Source organism: Cricetulus griseus (assembly GCF_003668045.3).
Source record: "Cricetulus griseus strain 17A/GY chromosome 1 unlocalized genomic scaffold, alternate assembly CriGri-PICRH-1.0 chr1_0, whole genome shotgun sequence".
NCBI classification, from domain to species: Eukaryota; Metazoa; Chordata; class Mammalia; order Rodentia; family Cricetidae; genus Cricetulus; species Cricetulus griseus.
Window position 1 is genome coordinate 79440130 of NW_023276806.1, and position 17410 is coordinate 79457539.

Consider the following 17410-nt stretch of genomic DNA (forward strand, 5'->3'; position numbering starts at 1 on the left):
CCAGAGTTTAGCTCAGTGCTTAGCTGTGAATCTCTGTTTCTGCTTCCATCAGCTACTGGATAAAGGCTGTAAGATGGCATTAAGATAGTCATCAATCTCATTATAGGAGAAGGACACTTAAAGTAATGTCTCTAATAGTGCTTAGATTCCTAGTTGGGGTCATCCTTGTCTCCACCTGTTTCTTAACACAAGAAATGAAGACATAGATGTGTTTTCTAGTGTTCCAGCAACACACATGCAGAGTTTAACCTGAATTGAATGAATGCATAGGGAGACAGAGCAGCAGAGAATTATGGAACCAGACTGAAACAGGTATTGAACTTTCACCATTAGAATTACTGGGACATATTCTTTCATTGGTGATGTTTGAAATAATTTATGGATCACAATTTTCATAGGTGGATTTGCTCATTTACATTCTGGCTGTATTCATGAATAAAGCAAATGAGAGGAAGTAAAGAAATGAGATGTCTTATTTTCCATTCTTACAAAGCCAGACTATTCAAATAACTCTGGAAAAGCCTCAAAAATTCCTATAAATTGAGGTACATACATCATCTTAACTAGATCATTTTCTTAGGAGAAGCTCATAAACATCTATCCTAAACCTATTCTTAAGTGATTGTCACCACTTTCTTGACCTTTTAGTAGACAAAGCTTTCAGAAAAAGACCATCTAAATAAGTTACTAAAAGTCAAAAGGTAATCTCAAGGCTACATTTAAAAACTAGGAAAGGCTAAAACACTTAAATTCTGAAACATTGTGCGTTTTCTCCCACTGAGTCAAATTGCTTTGAAATGGCAATTTCAGAATTTAGTCATTTTAAATTTGTTAAAATGTAGCAAGCTGGGTAGCCATTGGTGATGTTGCAAAGAAACTGGGAGAGATGTGGAACAACACTGCTGCAGATGACAAGCAGCCCTATGAAAAGAAGGCTGCCAAACTGAAGATGTAGGAAAAGAATATTGCTGCTTACAGAGCTAGAGGAAAACCCGATGCAGGGAAAAACAGGATGGTTAAGGCGGAAAAGAGCAAGAAAAAGAAGGAAGAGGAAGATGATGAGGAGGACGAAGAGGATGAGGAAGAAGAGGAAGAGGAAGATGAAGAAGAAAATGATGATAAATAAGTTGGTTCCAGCGCATTTTTTGTTTGTTTGTTTATTTATTTATTTATTTTGTCTGTAAAGCATTTAACCCCCCTGTAAACAACTCACTCCTTTTAAAGAAAAAAAAAAGGGAAATTCAAAAACAAAATGTAGCAACCTGGGATTTTTTGTTATTGTTATTGTTTTGTTTTGTTTGTTTGCTTAAGAAAATATACAGTTGCTTCTGTGTTAATATTTGAGAGACAAGAAAATGATATATTTCAAAGTCAATGATAATTGATTATCAATTAAAAGAAAGGAGAGAAAGGTGGAGAGGAAGAGAGTGAAAACAATATGAAGCTGCTTTGGGCATTTATCTGTTGCTAGGAAAATTTTGAAAATGTATACAAAACCCTTTGTTTTGCTGTTTTTGTTAAGGCAATTCCTGTGGCATTTTTCTGCTGCCTTTTAATCCTAGTCCCAGTTACATATGTTTCGTTTCCCAAGAAGTTGGTATTAATGTAATTCACCACTATACAACACTAATGGAAAATTTTAAGAAAAGAAGTTTGTATACTTGGTAAGATATATTATACTTTGTTTTCTTAAAATGATAATATTATTGAGAAGCTAAAAGACTTTTGGTTAGCATTTATATTAGTATTTTAAATGAGAAAAAACACACAGACTATAATTCAATAGAATTTTCATGAAAAGAGTAATTTAAAGGGATGGAGAGCAAAACAACAATTTTGGACTTTTAGAATTTGTTACACTTATTTATACTACATATTAGACCTTGAGTTTCTCTTTTAATGAAATGGAGAATGCTACACAAATTTCAGAGATAACATAAAATAAAGCTGCTGTCTATTCCAAAGAATTTAAAAATTGCTTCCTAAAAGGAAAGCCCCAGATCTCTATAACCTCTTAAATACCTAAGGTTATCTTCAATATACTTTATTATCTAAAAAACTTTATTACTGCTATTGATATATTTTAAAACTCGACATTTTAAGTATATATATATATATATATATATATATATTATATATATATATAATACACATATATATACAATATATATATATATATACATATATATATACACTAATTTGTGGGAAAAACTAATATACTTTGAAGCAACTAAACATCACTGATAATACATGTAGTCATGACCTATAAAGTTTTCCACGCAAGCCTATGAGTTTTCTTTTACTCATTTGTTTTTGGTTTATGTTTCATTTTGTTCTACTCTGGGATGTGGATGTTTGATCTGGGATACAATGCATTCTGACATTTTCAAGATTATAATCTGAATTGTTAAATATATACAAAATGCTGTGTATTACGATAAATCTTTCTACCAAAAGCTGCCGAGCCTCACCACCACGTGTGGGCTTTACGCCAGCCACCCACCCGAATTAGGGCCCAAATTAATACAGAGAGAGACTTATATTAGGTTCAAAGCTGGTTGGCCAATGGCTAGGATTCTCATCTGTTAGCTCAGGCTTAATTATCATAAATCTATATATTTTATAAGGCTTATCTTATTGGATGCCTTACTGGCATCCCTCCTTCTTGGTGGCTCACATCCTGCCACTGGAGGAGGCGAAGGGGAAAGCAGGACATTTCCTGTTTCTCCTTGATATGTCACTTCCTGCCTGGAACACCACTTCTCTATTACATTTCCCAGAATCCTCTTTGACTCCTAGTCCTGCCTAACTTGCTGCCATTGGCCAAACAGTATTTTATTCAACAATCAGTAAGATAAACATACACAGTGCATCCCCATCAGTTGTGTGATAGATCTCCAGAATAAATTTCACTAACACAAATTTTATATTCATTTAGTTACAAGAGGATACTCTGGACATATCACTAATGAGAGAACAACTACTATAAAAAATACAAATTATAAGAGCCCTATTGACAGTGTTAAACTATTGGCCAGCTTTTAACCAGCAATTAGGAAGATACAGGAAAAGAGTAGATTTTTTTATTTGTCCACTTCAATGTCCTGTAACACCATTACATTATATATTTGTTAGAATAGCATTTATGTTCTAGTATTTTTTCATCAAAGCTTGAAGGTTATTTTCATAATTTAATATAAAATTTACATATGCAAAGGATGCCAGAAGAATGGCCATAAACACTATGATATTTGGAATGGAAAGTAATAAATGTGCTATGGGAAATTGAAGGGAGAACCAAAGAAAAGAAATTGTACTTCCTTCTCATTAAAACTTAAACATAAAGGCTTGCCGTAGAAACCAAGTGGTAGAATATACATAGTATGCATTAGGTTCTCGGTTTGGTCTCCAGTATAGTACAGACACTGTAGGTCCATTAATACAAACAAATACTAGGCTCAGGATATGGTTTATTGCTGCAGCAATTGTCTTGTGTCCATACCCCACACCAAACCAACCTATCTTTCTCTTTGTCCCTGTTTCTGTCTCTGTCTCTCTATCTCTCTGTCTCTCTATATATACCTATCCCCCCTCTCTCTCTCTCTCTCTCTCTCTCTCTCTCTCTCTCTCTCTCTCTCACACACACACACACACACACACACACAAAAGTAACATATGATGCAGTAATTCTGCACTTGAATATACATGGCCTTCAAATCAAAAAAGTATCTCAAACTGGCACCTCCAGTCTCATGTGCACTGTGAGTTAGAGAATCTGGGCCCACCTTGTTCTAGAGCACCAGACATATGCTCTGCACTGTTACAGCAATGGAGAAATAAGATAAGATAACCATCAGTATTAATGGTTAGTCTTCTGAGTTCATGATGCCCAGTTCCCATCAACAAGCAGTTGGCAGTTGGCAGTTGGCAGTTGTCTCCTTTGCTGCTCTAGCTGTCTTGAGCAAAAAGAGTGTCAATCACAACCATTAGCAGTTTCTTATGGCAAAACCCACAATTTGAAATACTCCTTATGTGCCTTCTCAAAAATTCATTGACTGTTACAGCTGATAGTTCCAGCCAGAAAGTGTTGGCTCATCCAGGACTATGTCACATAATCTATGCCAGTGAGATTTCTCAGCATGTAATTTTCCACTGCTCTTAAAAATTAACTATTCCTATAAAAATGCTTTATTTTTCAATTAATTATATAACCTCTATCTAGTATTAATCTCAAATTCAGACATAATAACCAAATGAATCCACTGATGGTTTTCTCAAACATAATCCACTATGAAGGAAAAGGAAAATGACTTACTGTTTGAACTGAAAGATGTGATTTCTTGGTACATTAAGTTATACTCTGAAAAAAATCAAGATTTCTAATGTCATCTTTTATATTTAAAATATAATATTAATCATATTAATATTGATTGATAATAATTTTGTAATTTATTTTGTGCATGCTATCAATTTTGATCATATTTGCCCATTAATACCTAATTACTGCCAGATTGAACCCTCATTCCTCCATCTCATTTATCAATTTTATTTTAACTCTCTTTTCTCTTTCTTTTACCTCTCTGTCTCTTCCCTCCTTCCTTCTTTCCTCTTTTCCCCCTTTGTTCATAATAAAGCACTATGATTCATTTTGATGCCCATGTAGTCTTGGTATGGGGCCATTTACTGCAACAAGGTCTACATACTAGAGGCCACACCCTTAAGGATAACTAAATAACCTTTCAGAAGCCATAAACTGCCAATATGTCATCATAGGTGGGTACAGGTCATGAGCTCCTCTGCCTTTCATATGGGAATGCTAACTGCTTGATTTTGTGTAGGCAGCAACAGCTGCCATAATGTTTTTCCATGAAATTATTTTTATTAGTTCAATTTAGAAAGAAGCCTGCTTACCATGCCAATCCCTTCTCCTTCTCCCTCTCTCTCTCCTCCTCCTCCACCTCCCAGACCTCCACCTCATCCCCCCTCTGTTGACCCAGTAGCATATGTATGGATTTCACAGGACAACTTGAGGAAGTTTATTCTCAGCATGTTGATTCCAGGGGTCATACTCTGCTCTTCAACTATGACAAAATGCTTAACAGTTGTGACATATGGATGTAAGTGTTTATTTCTGCTACTAATTTTGAAGTTCATACTGCCATAACAAGGAAGGCCATGTTACAGGAAAATGAAGTATAAGGGAGAAGAAGAAGGAGAGAGAGACATAGAAATCTTCTCTTTTTTTTTGGTTTTTTGAGACAGGGTTTCTCTGTGTAGCTTTGGAGCCTATCCTGGCACTCACTCTGGAGACCAGGCTGGCCTCGAACTCACAGAGATCCACTTGCCTCTGCCTCCCGAGTGCTGGGATTAAAGGCATGCACCACCAACGCCCAGCAAGACATAGAAATCTTGGCACTCAGCTCTCTCTTTGTTCCCTTTTATTCAGTCTTAGTTCTCAGCACATAGGATGCTCCCACATGTATTCAGGGTCTTCCCTTTGCAACTAAAACACTCTGGAAATACCCTTATATGCCCTTCCAAAGGTTTGTTTCTAAGGTGATACCAAATACAGTCCATTCAACAGTGGGGATTGTCCTTGACACCACTCTTTCTTACCTACTTCTCACACAAGTATATCACTTCCTTGACATAGCATCCTTTACCTGTCTCTGAAAGGTTCATGTCCATTTCATAATGCTTAGGATAGACTATAATGCTGAAGTGAATCTCAGACATGTGACAAGCTTGCAGCCAGAGCCTTCTGAGTATATATGAATTATCATTATTAAATTTAGACAATCACTTGCATGTGAGTGCTTATAAACTCAAAATCAAACCACCTACTTCTAGAATATAATGGCATGGAACATGCTCATATGCTCATCTGAAGATACTTTGGAAATGATCTAATTGTTGACTCTCCCAAAGGGTTAGGAGATGCATTTAACATAATTATCCTTTCTTAAGTTTTTCCCTCAAGATTAATGAATTTATTTAACAATTCCTGGGGCTTTCAGCACTGTAGTAAAAGAGGAAAATAGAGGAAAAGGAGCTTTTGAAATGAAAGTTGACTGTTGACTAAGAGTAACCTGATTGTAAGTTTTAGTCAGCATCTTTTGTACCACTTCAGAAAGGTATACAGGCCCATTATTGTTTTCCTACCCTATTGATCTTATTGAAACTTATTGATCCCGAGACAAAAAAATGGCTTGATGAGTGCACCTCATCATTTAAGAACAGATCTGAATATAGAAAAAGACTTGAATAAAGTACCTAAACTTGTCTAAAGCTGAGAGGTTAATGAACGTCTACACAAAATCTAAGGTTGGTTGTTTGTAAAAAGGACATCCACATCAGATGAGTCTCATGTAAAACATTTTAATAGAGACTTAGTGCCTCTTTATCAAAATACTCCTTTATTAAGGACTGGGGCCTCAGAATCAATAAGGTTATATCTAGTTTACAGTAATTTAGGGATAGATGAAGTGAGATAAAGGAAAAGGATAAAGGAAAGATGAATGTCACTTTGAAGACATAATTGGGAAGTCAAATTGTGGACCAATTTTCAATCATTTCTAAGTGGTAGACCTATGTATGGGAGGTTTTGTTTACAGTACTATAGACTCCATCACGGTTTTCTAAGAGACAGTCCTTAACTAACTTATTGTCCAGTAGGTCATTGGTTTGTTATTTAGAAGTTATTTGTGTAGTTTGGGTTATGTAACTTTAAGAGTTGAAGGAGTTGAAGTAATCATGTTTTCAATGAGATATTCTTAAGAGTGGTTGAATTCGTTATTTTTCTGTAGCTGTGAAAAACCACCATGGTCAAGATAACTTATAGAAGAAACAGTTTCTTTTCACTTACCTTTCCAAACAGAGTTCATAATGTCAGATCAGAAAAAGCAGGTAGTAGGCATGGTGTCAGGAAGCCAAGGGCTCACACTGAAATCTTGAAGAGGAGAAAACATGAAACAGGAAGTGTGACAAACATATAGAGACCCAGAGTCCACCCTGAGTGTTACTTTCTCCAGTATGCCCATACTACCTCAACCTCCCAAATAGTACCATTCACTGGTGATCAAGTGTTCAATGCCTGAGAATATGGGGACCATTTTTATTGAAACCATCACAGACCTCTATCATACAAGACAGATGGAGATTCTGAATAGGTAAAAAGATACAGTTTGTAAGAGCCAGGACAACTGGAAATTGGGAGATTTATGGTAAACATGCCACAGGTGTGAAGAAATTTATTATCTTCCTTTCTTGAACAAGAGAGTTTTTTGGTTTTGTTTTGTTTTGCAGCCTCTTATTTCAAATTAACCTATTAGTTTTCATAATATAGACAAAATATTTTTCCCAACTATAAAAAATATATCTAAAAGACGAATCAACAGGAATCAAAGGGCAACCATCAATCTAGAAAATGACTTCAGGGGAAGGCACACCTTCTGCTTGAGCTTCATCAGAAATACCAATGAACATTTATGGTGTTCCTTTTACTGTAGAACCTGAAGTTCAGGTTTATCCTTCATGAAGAATCGTGAAGGTATTTTTTCTTTAAAAGGTTGTTTCTGCTTTCTAAACTTCTCAACTTGTGAACATGTGAGTTCCATCTTCCAAGTTTTAAGCCAGTTTCTACAAAGGAAGATGAGTAATTAATTAATTCTACAGTGCCTTTGAGCAACTGGCTGTCCCATAGTTCAACAAGAAACTGAAGAAAGTTCACAGCATACAGCTTATTAATTTGTCTGAGTCTAATGAGACAAAACACCTATGCATACAAAAATTTACCCAGAGCAGGTTCATTATTTGCATATGGGCAACCAGGGACAAAAGAATCCAAGCATTCAGCATGATGAGGTCCAACAAAGCCCCCAAAACTGCCAAGAGCAGATGTAGCTCCAGCTATACACATGCCACCTGAACCAAAGATAAGAGCCTCCAGAAAGCAGCCTATTTGGGGTTTATTTCATAAGAGCATTACAATAGCTTCTCTAATGCTGTTGCAGGTCAGTGAAAGGTAGAGAACACTATAACAAAATCAGGGGTTTTCTGGAAATACTTAGCATATCTTGAGATGTTGTGACTGTAGTTCCTTTGCATTTTCAGTTTCTCTGAAAACAAGCAAAGAGAGACAAGAGGGCTTAACACACAGTACAGGCTAATTGTCCAGAAGTAGCTCACATGAATATGAGAAGACAGTATAGACAAAAGCACAATTATAAGGTGAATATTTCTCAAGAGTTTATTCAGCTATTTTAAAATAAATTGATATTATGAAATTAATAGCATTTTCCTACAATCTTTGTTCGTGCAGAGCTTGTGCTCTTTCTGGCAACATATTTATTACAAATACTGACTAATACTTTAGTAAAAAAGTTTCTTTTCCAAAAGGAAGGCATGTCTTTTATATTCTGTAACTGTTAGTCTTATATCATGCTCGTAACAAGTACCATATTCATAACATATGGGCACTGTATTTAATAGAAAAGAGCTTCAAATTGATGAACCAAAATGAAATAAAAAGAAATTATAGTCATTTTACCTGACATTCCTTTGGGAAATCAATGTTTGCTGGTCAAAAAACATATAAACTAGCAACAGTAAGTTTGGTACATTAAAGTAGTAAGTACAAAAGTAAATGTTATAAAAGTAGTATATTTATTTGTAAATGCTTCAAATCTTTATATGCTCAAAGTGATAATTACTTCTGAAATTTAATAATAAACATATAAGCTATTTCAAAACACATAAATAAGAACTGAAGACATACCATCTTGGATATATTTACCTTAATTAAATACATTAAACAAAATCTCCTTTTATTATTTATCTTCTTTATTATGGGGGGATATGTGCATGATACATGTGGTGGGTGCATACTCATGCCCCCCCACCCTGTGTGAGAGGCAGAGGATAGCTCTGTGGAGTTAGTTCTCTTTCATATGGAGATTGTAGAAATCAAACATAGATTGCAAGGCTTTTGAAGGAAGGGATTTTAGCTGCTGAGACATCTCCCCATGTGGTTGGCCACAGTGGGAGGCTATTTGTCTGTCTTCCAGTAGAGTGTTTAACTTTAACCCACAAAATCAAAAAGAATTTGGTGATGGAGGAGTAGCTCAATCATACCTTCCTTTTAAAATTAGCCTGAATTCAGTTTCTTAAAGTTTTGATATTATTGTATCTCACATATGTAATAAGTATGTACTACTTGACATGTGGCATGAAAATATGGAATGAGTCCCAGGTATCCTACACTTCTGTTTTACTTCACATTAATATAATACACTATTCAAGAATAAATTAATACTTCACTGAAAACAGAAAGGAACTTGAAATAAACTCACATACATACATGATGTGTGTGGGATGTGTGTGTGTGTGTGTGTGTGTGTGTGTGTGTGTGTGTGTGTGTGCTTGATTTTGAATTTTGAACTTTTTTACCTTTAATTTGCTTGCTTAGCACAACTATAGAGGATAGAGTTGTAGTAAACCTTTGTAGCTGGAGTTACAGGTGACTGTGACATCAGTGCTGAGGACATTATAGCTCTGGTATGGTGACGACTAAAGGACAGTGACACAGACCTTGGAATATTGGGATCCAACAGGGGCAACAAATTCAAACCAACTTTGTTCCAACAGAAACAATAAAATACTTTTTTATTTTCAGAAATTACCCAGTGACCTTGAGCTTCCCATAAGTTATTGGATAAATGATTAAATAGAATTTATCAAAATCTCAGAGCAACAGGAGAATATTTGGCACATAGTATTTAGTTTATATTGATGTTTCCTTGTGGATAAATTTCATTAATATACTATTTTACTGTAACCTATTTTGAAGCTATAATCTCTTTTACGGTAACCTACTTTAAAAATCACTATTTATACACTTAAGGTACAAACATTACATTACTTATGGTAGAAATGAAAGACTCATAAGAATTGTGTCTTTTCATAAGTGCAATAGGCCCAATGTAGAAAGGACTTGGACTCTTCTGCTTACATTGTTAAGTATTTATTTCCTTTTAAGATGGGAAATATGAAGCAAAACTACCATGAGAGAAAGAAAAGACCTTTGTAAACATTTTGATGCAAAACAGTCTTAAAATTTTGTAGTTCATAGTACTAAGAGGCGCCTAAGTGGCTATTATGATATAAACCCATATACTCATATTACCTCTGATAATTCATTATTGTCTGAGGTCTAAGATTCTAGGCCTTTAGTTGTGTACATTATGAGGCATTATTTGCTCATGAAATCTCAAATAATCTTTGAAAATACTGATTCCTATTAATGGAACACAGGACACTGAGATACATAGACTTTATAATATATTTTGGAATTTCTATAATAGGAAGTGTAAATGATATTCATGCCTCACTTTCACTATTCTTCATCTTTGAGCATGATGGAAAAGTTTTATTTTATTCCAGTATTCTTTTCACTCTTTTATGTCTTCAAATGAGGGTGTTGTTTCAAATAAGTTTATGGAAAAACTAAGAGACAATGAGGCCAAAATTCTATATTGGTTCTCCATCCTTGACCCTGGAAGGAAAGTGTGGGTAAGACAGAACCCTTTGAGAATGAGCAAATATTCTAGCATGAAACTGCATTGCTAGCACAGGAAGTTTTTTGGTGAGCTGACATGAGTCAACCTTCTGGTTCTATCACTCTACTTTAATCATAGAAGATACTGCATGTCCTAACAGCTACACAGAATGAAGGCTGCAAAACTTTCCTTGTGGCTGTGTATGTGTCGCAAGAGAACAGTTTCAGAGTCTTTGGGGATTCTTCCTCTAAAATGACAGAATACAGATGACATCAGTGGAAAAAACAAAACCCCACAATTATAGATTCTGGGAAGTCAACAGCAAGGCACAAAAGAACTAAATTAAGACAGGTCAGGGATTGAAGTGAGTAAGCAAAAGTCATCCACAGTAGGTTCACCAATTCACATATCAGTAACAGCTAAGGGTCTCTATGCAAATCATATGCATGCTCTTCCTGATATAGAAGCTGGTGGGTAAACAGCAACACAATTGTGGTTTCTTTTGTTTGTTTTGTTTTTTTCTTTGTGTACTCCAAGTGTCTTCAGTTCTTTCACAGTTACTAATATTCTACAAATCAGCGCAAAAGTCTAGGAATTGAGAAAATTCCAGAATTTATTTTTACTGGAAATATTATATAGAAAGCTTATTTTAATTAGAAAAGACTGTAGACAGAAATCTATTTTCAGAGGGATCAGTTTCTAGTAGGAGGGAAGAAAAGACATTGACATATTTGGAGAAATACTAAAATTTTTAGTAACTTAATAAACATGCTTAAGATTATCATTTTCACTTTCTGTTGTACTTCAAAAGATATTTTCCCCATACTTTGATCTGGATTGGAACCTCTAAATTTTGCTAGTGGCATCCATCAACACCAGGAATAAAGGCCCATTTGTACACTCATCAGTCAATCAAGAGTTATCTGGACAATATGAACAGTAAGAATTGAGAAGTACGTTTAAATTACCATTTTCATATGTTGAAACAAACTACTTCTGTTGCCTTATATGAAGATATAAGCTTAGGCTTCAGTAAACTTCCATTACCCAAATTTATTGTAACTGAACAGAAAAGAGGTTCTTCAAATACGTCTGAAAGTTAGGGCACATTTGTTTAGTGTTGTTTAATTAGCAGCAGAAATTTTCTAAAATAGCTATTTGAATTTGTGATATAATTACTGAAATAAGGTTAGAGATAAATGTGTTTGGGAGAACAAGTCCTTGTTTCTTTATGTGTATTACCTTTTAAAATATGAATAAATACAACAAGAGGTATTTAGGTTTGTATAGCTGGTATGCTAAGGAAGAACATTTTCAATCAATCTGTATTTTATTTGCTGTATTTCTATTGTCTAGATTTTTAAATTATTGTACATCCTCCTTTAATTTGCAGTATTCAGGAGTCTACCAAATGTTTTAAAAGCATTTAATTTTGCTCATTTTCAGGATCATTTGTACTGTAATTTGCATTTGAATTTGAAATAATCTCTCTGCTATAATGCCAACTCCACTCTACTTATTTTTATCAGTTCTTAAAACAGATGCATTCACATTCACACAAAATCACTGATATCTCAGAATTATTCTAGATTTTTATTGGTGATTATGCTGGCTAATTTTATGTGCATTTGACACAGCTAAAGTCCTCTGCAATGAGGAAACCACAATTGAGAAAATATCTCCATAAGATCTGGTTAGACACAAGCCTGTGGATTATTTTCTTTTTAGCGATTGATACGGGAGAGCCTAGCACACCATAGGTGATGCTGTACCTGGGCTGGTGTTATGAGTTATGTAAGAAAGCAGGCTGAGCAAACCATGATGAGCAAGCTAGTAAGCAGCACCCCTGCATGGCTTTTGTGTCAGGGTTCCTGCTCTGCTTAAATTACTGTCCTGAGTTTCTGCAGTGATGGACTAAGATATGAAAGCATTAGAAAAAGAAACACTATCCAACTAGCTTTAGGTCATGGTGTTTCATCTTTGCAGTGGTAACCCTAAATAACTAGGACAGTAGTTTTTATATTTTTAGTGTACAGTGAAGAAAATGTTTTAGTTGCTGATGGAATTGTTTACAATTGGTTGCATTGAGTTAGTCAGTTATTACCTCATTAACATTGCATTAGAAATTTATCACTAATGCAATAGCACAGTCATTTATAATACAATCTCAGGTTTTGTCAGTCAGTTGTATATTCAAGCTATGCATAATTCATATGCATTTGTATGGGCCTGTCTCTTATGTGGATGTTGAGGTTAGATTTCCCACAGTGACTTACCATTCTTATTGGAAGACAGATAGTGTCATGCAGATTCTTTGGGCCCAAATGTTGGAGAAAAATTATACAGCATAAACAAGTGAATACAGTTCATTAAAAGGAAGTTCCATGGCCAAGTTCATAAAGCAAACAAAAAGCCTTTGTACTATGACTCTGTGAGGCTAAAGCGAGACCCAACAACAAATCAAATTTCAATGTGTTAGTTACTTTTCTGTTCCTGATACAAAATACTGTGACCAAGGAAACTTCTAAAACAAAGAGATTATTTGGGCTTGCAGCTTCAGGGGGATTAAAATCCATCATTGAGAGAAGATACAAGGCAAAAAACAGGCATTGTGGCAGGAAGAGGATGCTTAGAACTCACATACCTTACAACAAAAGCCAGGCAGAGAGAGTAAACTGGATGTGATCCAAGCATTTAATCTCAGAGTCCACTTACAGTCATTCATTTCCTCCAGCAAATGAACCACCTAAATCTCCCAAAAGAAGTACCACTAACTGAGAATGATGTGTTCAAGTACTGAAGCCAATGGGGAACATTTCTGATTTAATCACCACAATAATTAAGTAGGGAAAGAACATGTATCTCATGGAGGTGTGATGGAAACATTCAATGAATATCTGATTAAAAACAATCAAAATGCGACTCACTCTTCCTTTCCCCTCCTCCGCTGGCTTGACCCCGACTGAGTGAGGCGACTAGCAGGAGAAGCAAGACCATCCAGAGGTCTTGACCCACACACACCACTGGGTGACAAGAGGAGATAGAGAGATCCCACCTGCATCCATTGGAAGAAGTCAAGCGAAGAAGACTGAATAAGAACACACTCAACAAAAGAAAGAACAATATGACACCAACAGAATCTAGGGACTCCACACCAGCAAGATCTGAAAAGCCCAAAATAGAGGATAAAGAAGAGATGGACCTCAAAAATTATCGTAGGAAGATAATAGAGACCTTTAAAGAGGAAACAAGAAAATCCCTTAAATAAATAGTGTTACAATAAATCTTTCCACCAAAAGCCACCGAGCCCCACTATCATGTGTGCACTTTACTCCAGTCACTGGCCAGATTTAGGGCCCCAATTAATGCACAGAGAGACTTGTATTATGTACAAATGCTGCTTGGCCAATGACTAGGATTCTCATCTGTTAGCTCAGCCTTAATTATCATTAATCTATATATTTTATAAGACTAATCTTATCGGACACCTCCCATTGGTGTCCTCCCTTACCGGTGGATCACATTTCGCTGCTGGAGGAAGAGCTTTGGAGGGGAAATGGGGCCACTTCCTACTTCTCCTTCCTTAAATATGAGTCTCCATGCTATGTCACTTCCTGCCTGGATCACCAGTTCTTACTACATTTCCCAGAATCCTTCTCAACTCCTAGTCCTGCCTTACATGCTGACTCATTGGCCAAACAGTACTTATTTATCATCCAATAAGACAAACACATACACAGAAGCTCTTGGGATTGGAAGGAGGTGTTCAGGCTTGATCACCTCTTTCAGGTGACTTTACGGTTTAGTTAAAATAGATAGTTAGGATGACACAAGCAGATTGTTGTATCTTCTCATATTTCACATTTATGATTGTTACTTTTGGATACTTTGCACTGTCAAGTTTTAATCCTCTTTTAGAATAAAAGGGGAATTGTAGCTAATGCTGTAGCCAAGCCTGCTTAGGGCTTGTTCAGGGTGATATAGAGTGAGGGATGTTCAGGTGGCAGGTTTCTGGTTTCAGTTTCATTTCAGGCTTCATGTACAGAATGCAGCTCTGCCAGCTGGCTAGGTTTCTCTGTAAGCAAGGCTTTTCCCTATTAAATACCTTTGTATTTTTACTGGCTCTGTATTGGTATTTTCCTACATTAAAATAGAAGGAAAAAAAGCAAAAGGATTACATGAAGTGGAGGAAAAGAAAAACCAAAACATTCAAGAAATAAACAAATCTCTTAAAGAATCTAAAGAAAGCCAAGAAAAACAACCAAAGAAGTGAAGGAAGCACTCAAAACAGTTCAAGTCATGAAAGCTGAAACAGAAACAATAAAGAAAACACAGAATGAGCTGATGCTAGAAATAGAAAGGCTGGATAAATAATCAGGAACTAAAGATGTGAGTATAACCAATAGAATTCAAGAGACGGAAGAGAGAATGTCAGTTGTTGAAGACTCTCTAGAGGATACAGAGTCATTGGCAAAAGATAATCTCAAATCTAACAAATCCCTAACACAAAATATCCAGGAAATATAGGACAGCCTGAAAAGACCAAACCTAAGAATAATAGGTATAATACAGTTATGAACATGGTTGAACAGATGTCCTTGTTATATGAATAAGAAGCTAATTAAAAAAAAATGGTGTCAGATACTACAAGAGTAACAGAACTGTGCTGTTTTTCTGGGATTTTGTTTTTTACTTTTTTTTTAATGGAGAGTGCTGGATATCTCTACAATTTTGTTCAAATGACTGCAGAACCTGGAAAATCTGTTGCTGCTATTGATGCATAAAATACTGCCATTATGATATATATATATATATATATATATATATATATATATATATATATTGATATTTTTTTGAAAAATTTAACTGTGCTGTCAACTTTGGAAAAAAAGTATCCCAGGTTACCGTGTTGAGCTAGCATTGTACAAAAATTAACAGCCATATTGGTCTAGAAATGTTGAACTTAATTTTTTTCCATTTGTACAGAGGTAACGCAATGTATTTAATATGTAAGGTGTTAAAAAAAAGAAGGGATTTTGAGAGCCCATCCCTTGTGAAGGGATGCTCTCTTGACCTGGACACATGGGGTAGGGCCTAGGCCTGGCCCATGATGTGGTAGACTTTGGGGAGCCCCTTTTGAGGGCCTTACCCTGCCTGGGGAGTAGAGGGGGCATGGCTAGGGGCAGGTGGGGGGGAGGGGAGGGAGAGGGAGAGGGGATTGACATCTGAAGCAAGCTTGTTCCTAATTTGAACTAATAAAATAAAACAAAATAAGAATAATAGGTATAGAAGAAGGTGAAGAATTCAGCTCAAAGGTACAGAAAACATATTCAACAAAATCATAGAAGAAAATTTCCCCAACCTACCGAAAGATATGCCTATTAAAGTACAATAAGCTTAGAGAACACCAAACAGACTGCACCACAAAAAGAAGTCCCCTGGACACATAATAATCAAATCACCAAACCTATAGAATAAAGAGAAAATATTAAGAGCGGCAAAGGAAAATGGCCAAGTGACATATAAAGGCAGACATATCAGAATCACACCCGATTTCTCAATGGAAAATTTGCAAGCCAGAAGGTCCAGATAGATATCCTACAAACACTAAGGGAACATGGATGCCAACCCAGACTACTGTACACAACAAAACTTTCAGTCACTCTAGATTGAGACAACAAGATCTTTCATAACAAAACCAGATTTAAACAATACATATCAATAAATCCAGCACTACAGAAAGTTCTGGAAGGAAAAGGCCAACCCAATGAAGATAACTACACTCACAAAAACATAGGCAATAGACAATCCAATTTTACCAAACACTAAAAGAAATAGGAGGGAGAAATCCACACACAATGACACCACCAACAATAAATCCATAACAAACAAGAACCAACAATCAATGAACATCAATATCCCTGCCTATAAAAAGATACAGGCTAACAGAATGGATACAAAGACAGAATCCATCCTTCTGCTGTATACAAGAAACATACCTCAACTTCAAAGATAGGAATTACCTCAGAGTAAAGGGTTGAGAAAAAATTTTCCAATCAAATGGGACCAAGAAACAAGCTGGTGTAGCAATCCTAATATCTAACAAATTAGACTTCAAACTAAAATCAATCAATACGGAAGAAGGGCATTTCATACTCATCAAAGGAAAAGTCCATTAAGATGAAGTCTCAGTCCTGAACATCTATGCCCCAAATACGAAGGCACCCACATTTCAAAAAGAAACATCAAAAAAGATCAAATCATACATAAAACCACAAACACTTATAGACTTCGACACCCTGCTTTCATCACTAGACAGAACCACCAGACAGAAACTTAACAAAGAAACACAGGATCTAACAGAAGTTATGACCCAACAGGGTTTAACAAATATCAATAGAACATTTCATCCAAACACAAAAGAATAAACCTTCTTCTCAGCACCACATGGAACCTTCTCTAAAATTGACCACAGAGTTGGCAACAAAGCAAACCTACAGATACGGAAGAATTGAAATGACCCCCTGTATCTTATTAGATCACCATGCTTTACAGTTAGAATTCAACAGCAATACAAATTGCAGAAAACCGACTAACTCATGGAAATTGAATAACACCCAATTGCACCATTCCTGAGTTAGGAAAAAACAAAAAATAAATTAAAGACTTCTTAGAATTTAATAAGAATGCAGACACAAAATACCCAAACTTATAGGACACTATGAAAGCAGTGATAAGAGAAAAGTTCATAGCACTAAGTGCCTACATGAAGAAATTGGAGAATAGTCACAGAAGAGAATTGACAGAAAAACTGAAATCATTAGAACAAAAAAGAAGCAAGCTCACCATGGAGG

General features: G+C 35.7%; 1 long non-coding RNA gene across 7 annotated transcripts; it reads right to left on the minus strand.

Moving 5' to 3' along the window:
* Positions 1-7: 7 nt before the first annotated feature.
* LOC103163057 lies at positions 8-14161 on the minus strand. Of its 7 annotated transcripts, none has more exons than XR_003480389.2 (6): positions 14068-14161; positions 7449-8117; positions 6866-6949; positions 4316-4360; positions 3786-3956; positions 8-66 (listed from the first exon to the last, which is right to left on the minus strand). It is a non-coding gene; the product is annotated as an uncharacterized LOC103163057 (long non-coding RNA). The 7 variants fall into 7 exon arrangements; XR_004772008.1 differs by lacking the exon at positions 8-66 and having other exon boundaries at positions 3070-3956; positions 7449-7638; positions 8066-8117; XR_003480390.2 differs by lacking the exon at positions 3786-3956 and having other exon boundaries at positions 10-66.
* Between the last annotated feature and the right edge of the window lie 3249 nt (positions 14162-17410).